The 10919-nt window shown below is 46.3% G+C and overlaps 1 pseudogene; it reads left to right on the top strand.

The window, feature by feature from the left end:
• Nucleotides 1–10036: 10036 nt before the first annotated feature.
• On the top strand, nucleotides 10037–10504 carry LOC125403940 (NADH dehydrogenase [ubiquinone] 1 beta subcomplex subunit 4 pseudogene; annotated as a pseudogene).
• Nucleotides 10505–10919: the final 415 nt, after the last annotated feature.

Raw genomic sequence — 10919 nt, 5'->3', positions numbered from 1 at the left:
ATTGGAGACACATGTTTTCTGTTTGATGATCGTGACCCACAGATTGAGAAACGCTGGTCTGGAGGCTCGCCCTCCATTTCTGAGTACACTTAATTACTGTCACTTGCTTCTTGACACGTTATCATGGCAACAGAGGAGGCGCAGTAAAGGTTGTCAGCACTGACTTATGCGGAGCCACTGGCTGGGTTTAGCATTTATCAGAACTCTGCCTCTGGATTCTCTCTCAGGTCTTGGCTCTTTGCTAAGTCTTGTGTCTCTGTGTATCCCATTCAGAGAACAAGATGGCTTCCAGAAATTTCTCTTAGCACTAGAAAAGCAGCGATTTATTATTTCCCCTACTTAGAATGCTCACGGAGGGAGACATGCTCCTCTCGGGACTGGGGATGCATGCAGGGAACTTGCAATTCTTCCCTTGCTTATTTGAGGGCCTGGGGAGGGGGAGGGATATGAAGACCGTGTCATCATTACTTTATTTTGAAAACCCTAATCAAGGTCTGCCAGTTTTCAACATTTCCAGTTGAGCGCTAGGAATGCTTCAGAGATTAGGGGAAGGCCTGGTGAAGAACCTTTTCCAAGACCCTAATTACGAGTGCATGTGACACTCAGGACTTGTCTTGGGCTCCCGGCCAGCTGTGTGACTAGGAGAGAAGGCTCAATGCCAGCTTCCAGCTTCTCCAGCCTCCACACTCAGAACGAGATGGATGTGAGCCCACAGTCTCAGAAACAGAGAGGAGACCCCACTCCATCTGTGCCTGGATGTCATTTGTTGACCTGATCATTTGTAAAACTCATGTTTACCAAAGACTGCAATGGTCTGCATGTGTCTACTCCTGCTCAAAATTCATATGTAGAAATTCTGATACCCAAAGTGATGATCGGGAATGATGGGGACTCTGGGCAGTGACGGGGTCATGAGGGTAAAGCTCTCCTGAATTGGATTATGCCATTATCAATGAGTAGTCAGAGAAACTCCTTGTCTTTCTACTATGTGATATCAGCAAAATAAAATGAAATAAAATAAAATGGTTCTCTATGAGGGAGAACTCTGACAGAACGTTAAGCTAAGACTTTAGGCTTTCAATACCATAAGCAGTCTATCTATCTATCTATCTATCTATCTATCTATCTATCTATCTATCTTTCTATCTATCTATCTATCTATCTATCTATCTATCTATCTATCTATCTATCTATCTATCTATCTATCTGTTGCTAATAAGCCCCTCAGTCTTCAATGCTTTGTTATAGTAGCTCCAACCCACTGACCAATTCTCTAACTTCTAGACATTGCTTTGGAGCCAAGCAAAAACATATAACAGATAAAGCCCCCCCCCCTCATCACAAGCCTTGTGCTTGAGCCGGTAGAATAAATAGACTGGTAAGAAAAGTGTGTAGAATATCAAATGTTGATAGAGGCTGTGGTAAAAGACAGAAGAAGATGCTGGTAGGAGGACGTTGGGGTGTGTGCAGGCTTAACTTTAGGTAAGATGGCTAAGTGAAGACTGGCAAAGCAGTTAATGATTGTATAAACACTCCAAAGGGGGAATGTGGGTGGACTCATGGGGAATCTTTAAGAGGAGAAGGGGAAGAGAGAATGCCCGTGTATTCAAGGAATCGTAAGGTGTTGGTGTGGCTAGAAGAGCCTGGCCAGGAAAGGGGTTCAGAGAGGAGAGCTAGCATCAGGGGCAGACAGGCCAGAGGCAGGGAGGGAGGTTGGCTTTGAATAAATGAAGTGAGGGGAGACTGTTTCTTTGAGCAGAGAGTTATCTCTTGAGGATGGATTTGGCCTACATTTTTGAAAAGTCACATTGTAAGTAGGGCGTCTAGTCAGGAGTTGTAGTAATTCTGGCAGGAGGGAGCGATAGATTCCACCAGAATGGAGGAAACACAAAAGCAGAAGATTCTGTATATAATGTCTGAAAACATTTGCATTAGGTTATCGTAGGTTATGGATAGAGAGAAGCAAGACATGTCTCTTGATCAGGGATCTTTCAGAGAGATAAAACCAGTAGCATGTTGGCATGTGTATATGAATCATATACATATGCATGTAATATGCATATACATATATACAGTCCTAAATAGTATCTAATACACAGAAGCATTGTCTTAGTCTGTTGGAGCTACTATAACAAAACTCCACACAACAGACAGCTCATTAACATCAGAAGTTTGTTTCTTATACTCTCGGGCCCTGAAGGCTTCAATCAAGGTCCAGGACTTGTCTAATCCATGACCCCATCACACTAACCACCACAGTTAGGTAGCCACAAGTATGGCTTTGCTATTGACTGAGGAGACTGCTTTGACAATGTAGGTTGGGTCTGGTGAGAGGTGAAGAGTTTGGTTTGGGACAGGCTAAATTTGAGATGCTCTTCAGGCCTCAAAATGGTTGTTGGTTTTATAGATCTTGAGTTACAATGAAGAGGACCAGACAGGGGAGGGCTGTGTGGAAGTCATCAATGCCTAAATGTGACATTTAGAGCTGCATTAGACGGCTGAGATCAACAGGGGCAAGGCATAGAAGGAAATGGTCTTGTCAGGAAGTCAATGCCTGGCAGCCTTCCTCTGTCCCAGTGCTGGGGAGAAGTGCACTGCTTTGGCCTCTCTACCGCTGCGTTGAACTGGATCAGTCAGACAGGCTCTGGAGGAGCTGAATCGGTGCTGAAGCACTTGAGGAGTGGAGTAAAAATATGTATCCTGTGGCTTTCAGGTGTTCTCGGAGCTGTGCTTTCCTTCACTCAACACCTTCTGAGTTGAGATTGTTGCATGTTAAGTTTGTCACATGCACATACACATGCATACACACACATGCACACCACCACCCCCACCACCCCCACCACCTCCACCGCCGCCACCGCCACCGCCACCATCACCATCACTACCACCTGGCATTGTTTGGTGGGATAGACTCAGAAACACAAATGAAGAATATGACCAGTGCATAGAAGAGGGATAGGAGAGTGCATGGGTTGCATAGGAGAAGGATAGGAGAGTGCACGGGTTGCATGGGAGAGGGTTGGGGAGTGCATGGGTTGCATGGGAGAGGATTGGGAGAGTGCATGGGTTGCATGGGAGAGGGTTGGGGAGTGCATGGGTTCCATGGGAGAGGGTTGGGGAGTGCATGGGTTGTATGGGAGAGGTTGGGAGGGTGCATGAATTGCATGGGAGATGCATGGGAGAGTGGGCCACAGAGGCAGGGCATCTTGTTTTGTTGCCTTCTGCTCAGAACCATTTTTGTGTTGGTGTCTTCAAAACTCCCATGGCCCTCTGAGCAGTGCAGCTTCTGGAGTTGTGTTCTCTCCAGCCAGGCCTCCCTACCCTCCTGCCTGCTGACCCCTTGACTGCCCTGCCCCTATTTGTTTGCCTCTGTTGTCCAGCCTCAGTCCCAGGTCCACTCCATATCATATTTCCTTCTTTACATTGGATAATTAATCCTTTTCTCTCTCTATAGTAGGAACTAAACTCCTGCCACAAACCCCAGCATCATTAGTAGGGCAAGACTTAGTGTGGACAGATCCTTGGAGGAATTGGGGAAGTTCTGTTAAAATCAAGTTTCAAGGAATTTATGAGCTGAACTGTGGGTAGAAGTGGGGTGGTGGCTAGGGCCTGGCTGGCAGAGACTTTGAGATGCCCCTCATGGGCAGCATTGCCCGTCAGCATTAACTAGCACCTCTGCCTTCTCTGCTCACAGCTCTGGGCTAACTCTGCAATGCTGGCAAGGTTGGGAGCTTTGTCACCACATTCAAGTATTCCCCCACCATGGCAGGGCTCCAGTGCTCCACAACCCAGGCATTTTCACCCCCGAATGCTTGTGCCCTCTCTTCTGGCCTGCGTTGTAATCTTGTTCACATTTCAAGCGTAATTTCATCCATCTGGGCCTGATTCCTGTATCCCAAGTGCTCCAGATACAGTCTGAGGTGCCAAGATTTCCTCACAAGCCCATTCTGAGCAGGCCTCAAATGGGCCCCAAACCAGAGGCCCCTATGCATTTTCTAGGTTAGATGCTTCTTGCTCACCAGAGCAGATGGTAGCCTTTTGTCGGGCAAGTCATAGCAAGCTCTCTTAGCTGAAAAACACTGTAGTTGGGAAGGAGAAGAGGGCCCTCGTCAGAAACCTGGACTTAAATGTTGGATGTGAGAGACTGCACGTCCAGGTCAAGTCATAGCAAGCTCTCTTAGCTGGAGAACAATGTGGCTGGAAAGGGGAAGAGGGTCCTAGTCAGAAATCTGGACTCAAATGTTGGATGTGAGTGATCACAACTTCAGGACTGGGGAAGAGCAGAGGCCAGAGCCATGGTGTGGGAAGGCCTACTGGCCCGTGCGGTACTCATCTTTTTCTCTTCTTGGTGTGAAGTCACACCTGGCTTTTCCTACTGCACTTCAGCATGTGGTCCTTTGTGTTTGTCCCCCTGGAAAACAGGTTGTACGTGGACATAGAGATGGGAGAGAAGGAACCCGGGAAGGTTTAGGAAGAAGACACGCCATTGGCACTGAGGTTCTGACTTAGACCCCAGAAGTTTCCTGTTGTCAAAGGATCTCTTCAGGCTTTTCATAAGGATGGACACTTCTTGTGCCTTGAATCAGGTGTCAGTTGCAGAGAAGCTCATAGGCGACCTGAACTCAGCTTAGATGGAGTTTTCCCCGACCAAAGCCCTGGGGATTCAGGTATATGCTCTCAGCATCTATGTTGATATCATCATCTTCGCCCAGTCTGTGCTCTATCAGTGAATCCCAGTGCCCCAGGGAATCCCAGGACCCCTGGTGTTGGTGCACTCTCATGTCATGTTCTTCTGTGACAATTTGGCAGGGCAAGTAGCAGCCATAGGCCACACTGGGTCTCTGACAATGGCATACTCTGAGATGGGTATGTCCTGAGACAAATGGGCTCGGAAATATCAAAAGACCATCGATTAAACTTCACTGGGACCACCTGAAGTAGTGGTACTTCAGAATCATAGATAAGTGTGTGTAGTGATATTTCATTTGTATTTTAATAAATAAAGGCAACCTGAAGGTCAGAAAAGCAAAGCAGCCAGCCACTGGCTCTTACCTCTACCTCAGTCCGAAATGGCGATCCTGCCTCCAGGAATCTCAGAGTGAGATTGTGTGAGAGAGCTGTCTCTAGTGCTGGGATTAAAGGTGCGAACCACTGCCGCCCTGTTTCTATGACAAACTAGTATGGTTACTGGAATTAAAGGTGTGTGTCACTACTGCCTGGTCTGTAAGGCTGATCAGGGTGGCTGTTTTACTCTCTGAACTTTAGGCCAGCTTTATTTATTAAAAAACAGATGAAATAGCACTACAAGTATGTTTCCCCAAAGCTATGGTTTAGCTAGAACTTTATGGGGGTCTGAGAGTTGCTATCCATACAGCCAAGGAGGGACACAGAGAAGGGAGAGAATCTTATTTTCACGAAATGAAGAGTTTTAATTATTTAAATTAAATTAATTTAAGGTTCAGACTTCCAAAGTGCTTAAAAATGTTGGTTTGGGGTTACTGAATATTGCTTACTGGCATGGCTTGCACATTATAAAAAGAGCACATTACGTCATTTCTGCACCTATGGGGCAAAGTTTGAATTCTGTTCTAACTTTGGAGGGCACTGATGTCTTTTGGAAAGACGTAAGCAGAGAACGCTGGGTCTGCTGGCTGGCGTGATGCGGTTTGCTCGGACACTCTCCACTCTTCTTCCCTCTTCTTGCCAGTGTCAGCAACGCGTCATTCGCCTCCCTCACAAAAGCAAGGGTCGCTTTGTTCTCCGTAAGGCAAATTTGGCTGATGTGCTAATGGCTGTGAAGGCCTTTCTGTTAGCCATCCAGTCCCTCTCCTTTGTGGTTTTACTTTTCATGCTTCCAAGTTACCTGGGATTCCTTAAATGGAATATTTCAAAAATTAGTCATTCATATTTGAAATCACATGACCTTCTGAGGACAATAAAACCTGGCTGTTTTGTGTGAGTTCCTGCCCAGGACACAAATCAGTGCCTCTGTCCAGCGCATACACAACACACACACTCTTGTCAATCACCACTCAGTCACTTTCTAGGTTATCAAATTGACTGGCATTGGTTTACAACACTTTCATTCAAGTAACCCTCATTGTACTTAATAATGACTGTGAGTAGTGATACAGCATTTTATTATGGTGTTAATTTATTGTAATAATTGTCCTATATTATTGTTATCAATCTCTTATGGTGTATAATTTATAAATTAAACATAGTCATGTAAATTCAAAAAAGAACATGCTATACATGGGTTTGTCCACTGCGGGTTTGGAATTACATTCTACAGATAACGGAAGACTGCTGACATTGGTTTTTATGGCCTGGAACAGAAACCCTGAACTGGGACTCAATCATCTTGAGCCAAAGTGCAAGGACAGAGCCCTCTCCCTAGGATACAGCTTTGATTTCTTCCTTTACCTGTCCTGAGAGGTGTTTCTTCTTCTGGAGAATCTCTTCTGAGTTCAAGTTTCTTCAGACAGAAAGGTTGCGATGCTTGTTGGTCATTCACCTGAAGATGCCAAGTAAGCAGTTGAGTTCCCGCATCTGGAAGAGACAGGTTGGCAACTGGTGTATCTGTTTTGGCAGATATATGGTTTGATACATCTAGGGCATTTGTTCTCAACCTGTGGGTCACAACCCTCTTTTTCACAGGGGTTGAAGACCATCAGAAGTGGGGTGGTGGCGCACACCTTTGATCCCAGCACTCAAGAGGCAGAGGCAGGCAGATCTCTGTGAGTTCGAGGTCAGCCTGGTCTACAAGCGTTAGTTCCAGGACAGGCTCCAAAGCTACAGAGAAACCCTGTCTCGAAAAACCAAAAAAAAAAAAAATCACTAGAAAACACAGATATTTACATCACAATTCATAACAGTAGCAAAATTACAGTTATGAAGTAGTAACAAAAATCATTTTATGGTTGGGGGTCACCCCAACATGAGGAAATGTATTAAAGGGTCACGGCATTAGGAAGGTTGAGGGGGTCCCAGAGTGTAGAAAGAAAATGAAGGAGTTGGCTGCTGACGTCAGGAGCCTCCTGTATGTGGAACTCTGAGAACTCAGAATTTGGCTAAGGATCCAGAGGAGAATTTGTCAATCAGGAGGAAAAGTAGGGTGTGTGTGTGTGTGTGTGTGTGTGTGTGTGTGTGTGTTAAGAAGTTGTCTGTCTGATCAGCTGGATGTTTACATCTTGTAGCGTGAACAAGATTTGTGATCACAAATTCCCAAACCATTTCCTTGGCTACCAGGCACCTACATTTCCTGCCAGCTAGGGCAGAAAGGAGAATTCTCCCTTCCTCCCTTCTCATATCCTGTTTTGTTTAGAATTCCTTTCTTCCTTCTCAGACTCTCCACACAGACTGTAGGTTCCCATGAACTACTCTTGGGGCGTTCCAGCGCAGTCTCCTGGCTTGCTGGGTTGAAAGTTGGTGACAGATGACAGATGACGGACAGGTGACAGGTGGACACGAACTGGCCACTGTCTAGGGTGATGGGTGTGGGTCTGCTTCCTGTGATTCTTGATCCATGCCTAATATGCTGTAGGCATATGTAATCATATTCAGTTTGATGGGAGGAACTGTGGAAGCCCAGTGAACAAGGATTCAGTCTCCCTCTGAGCTACCTGACATCATAAGGTGCATTTGGGATAAGTTACTTAATGCTTGCTGGTCACAGAGACAGCTTTTAGGGTGTTTGGCAGTGCAGGTCCTGAAGGAAATGGTGTAAAGCAAAGAAGACAGCCCAGGGGCCACTAAGATGACAAAATGAGAGAATGTCAGAACCATGCCTGGTACTCGGAAAGGCTAGGAGAGTTGGCTGAGGAAGTGAAATCCAGATGGTTGTAGGGGATAGACCGGGTATAATGTGGCCTCGTTTCTTACCAGCTAAACACCAGCAGGTCGCTAAGTTTTCCTGCCTCTCACACTCACTGTTTCCCAGGAATTTCTTGTTCCTCATGCTGGGTGCAGAGGTTATTGTGAGCTAACGAACATTTGGGAGGGGGCATTGTGCCCTTGGGGTGTACGTGTAGAGATGCTCTCCTACCGATGCTCATCTGTACAACTCTCTGGCTGAGCTGTCCACTGGCTGTCTGAATCTGAAATGTTACCCAAAGGCTTATGTGTTAAATATAACCCAGTTGCCAGTCGATGGACTTTCAGAAGTGGTCAGATCAGGACGACTATGGCTTTCTGAGCAGATTAATCACACATGAGTTAGTGATTTGATACCATTATTGGGAAATGTCTAGGAGGTAGGTCCTAGTCACAGGAAGTAGATCACCAAGGGAATGCCCTGGAGGTTACACTTGGTCCATGCCTCTGACTCATCTTATGCTGCCATGAGATGAGCAGCTCCCCCCCCTCCCCGCAACACTGCTCCCCACCCCACTGGAATGGTCTGCCTTTCCATGACCTGGAAAGGGCCAAACAAAATGAACATGAGGTGAAATCTGGGAAACGGTGAACCCAAATAAACTGTTGGAGGAGGTCGCTTGTTGGTTCCTTCATTCCTTGGAAGCTATATCGGCTCTTTTGTCTATTGATGAGCCCTGACTAACAACACGTTGAATTGTGGGTCTTGGTCCTTGGTTTTCTGGGCACAGTTTCTGCTGTTTCCTTGCCCCTTCTCTGCTCATCCTTGACTCCTTTGCTTCTGCACTGCATTTCCTCCCACAGCTAAGAAGAATTATTTGATGATGACTGCCGAGTGTCACATTCAGGGAAAAGCTGGGGGAAGGGCGGGAGAGCAGAACACACTGCTTTCATCATGAGGCAGTGTCAGGAGAGAGAAGGTGGTAGCTGGATCAAATATCTGTCCCTCACGTGCAGCCCATGGACACTGATGTTGGTGTTTTGACACCTGTCAGCTGGCTTTAATCCCAACAATTACTCGTCAGAGCAGCGGGACTCGTTTGGATAAATCAGAGCCAGCCCGAATCTGAACTCTTTCACTTAACAATGGAGGTTGCTCCTTTGTGGTCTCTTTCTCAGCTTCCTGTCCACAGAAGCAGCACATCCAAGGGTAAGGGAAGCTCTTATCAGCCTCCTCTCTTAGGAGGAGTCCACGCATTAGACTAGAACAGGTTTTGTGTAGGTTTTGTGTAGGCATGGCTGGAGGTCTGATTCCGTCCTGGCACTGTCAAGAGCAGGCACCCTCCTTTCTCAGCTTGAGAATGGAAGCTCTTTGGGAGGTGATGGAGTTCTTGCACTTTTTTCTGACTTTCCCGAGGAACAGCTTTGTGAATGGGTCTTACAAGCTCATATTCTTGGAGATTTTTAAGGAGGGGACTGGGAGAGGTCAATGGGTTTAACTCCCAGCAGTAGAAGAGATTGGGTCAAGTTTGTCCCATAGAATCATTGAGGCCTCTGCCAAATAGAGCAGCCTTTTGAGTCATGCTTACTGCTGGGGAGACTCAGGAACAACCCACTCCTGAGTTTACTGACTGCAAAGTTATTTGTTGGATGGAAGCTGTTAGTTGGTTCCCGGCTGCTTAGCCCCAGAATAATCACACAGAAACTGTATTATTTAAATCACTGCTTGGCCCATTAGCTTTAGCTTTTTATTAGCTAACTCTAACATCTTAATTTATCCCATTTATAGTAGTCTGTGTATTGCCATGTGGTTGTGGCTTACCAGCTAAAGTTCCCAGCATCTGTCTCTGGCAGTGGATCCATGGCTTCTCTCTGTCTCTGTCCTTCTTTCTCCCAGCATTCAGCCTAGCTTTTCCTGCCTACCTAAGTTCTGTCTTGCTATAGGTTCAAAACAGTTTCTTTATTCATTAATGGTAATCACAGCACACAGAGGGGAATCCCACATCAGTTATTCCCGAAAAACACAGTGAGGTGAGGAGTGGCCTCCAAGTGACCAGCAGAGAAGTCATTATCAGACCAGCCCACTCAGTGAAAATGGTAATGGGACCCTACTTCTTGGGTATCATTGGGGCCAGGGAGAGAGGTGGACCTTGGTTCCAATGTGAAGAAATTCTTTTCCGAAACTAGAGCGGGGCAGCCCTCAAAGTCGCACAGGCGCAGGTGTGCGCGGGGAGCCAAGATGTCGGGTTTTAAGTATAATCCAGCGCCCCTGGCCACTCTCCCCAAAACCCTCGACCCAGCCGAGTATGACGTGTCTCCAGAGACCCAAAAGGTGCAGGTCGAGTGCTTGAGCATAAGGGCCCGGCTTAAACGGGAATATCTGCTTCAGTACAACAACCCCAAACACCAAACGCACATCGAAGATCCTGCCTTGATTCGTTGGACCTATGCAAGATCAACAAATATTTATCCTAACTTCAGACCCACCCTCAAGAACTCACTTTTAGGAGCTGTGGTGGCATTTGGGCCCCTCATCTTCTGGTATTACATTTTCAAAACAGACAGGGACAGAAAGGAAAAACTTATCCAGGAAGGAAAATTGGACCGAACTTTGAATATCTCCTATTAAGTTTGGCAAGGATGATGCTACCCTTGTATAAATAAATCTATTGTCCCTGGGAAAAAAAAAAAGAAATTCTTTTCCTAGCAAGAGATGTTGGTAACAAAATGTGTCTTTCATCAGGAAAGTTATCACTAGAGTGGGGGTAAGACCAGACAGGTGGCAGGACAGAGGAAGTGCGCTTCTTGAGAACAGGGTGGTCTTGGAAAGCATCTTGGGGTATGCAAAGGAGGAGTTGTGCGAAGGAAGAAAAGGCAGTGGTAAAGGGCAGAGCTGTTGAACTATGGAGTTTTGCAATGACAGAGGGATTGCTGGGATATGGAACTCTTGGCGCTGACCTTGAGACCCTTATGGACCCTAGCTGCTGGAAGGGCCGCACGATGATAGTTGGAAAGACTTGACTTTGAATCCCAGATCCACCATTTGGAATCTCTGTGATTTTTTTTAGAAGAAAAAGGAGAGCTCCTGAATGCTTGGCAGAATG

The sequence above is a fragment of the Myodes glareolus genome, chromosome 6, assembly GCF_982192425.1.
Source record: "Myodes glareolus chromosome 6, mMyoGla1.1, whole genome shotgun sequence".
NCBI classification, from domain to species: Eukaryota; Metazoa; Chordata; class Mammalia; order Rodentia; family Cricetidae; genus Myodes; species Myodes glareolus.
This window is presented reverse-complemented; position numbering and strand designations above follow the sequence as displayed.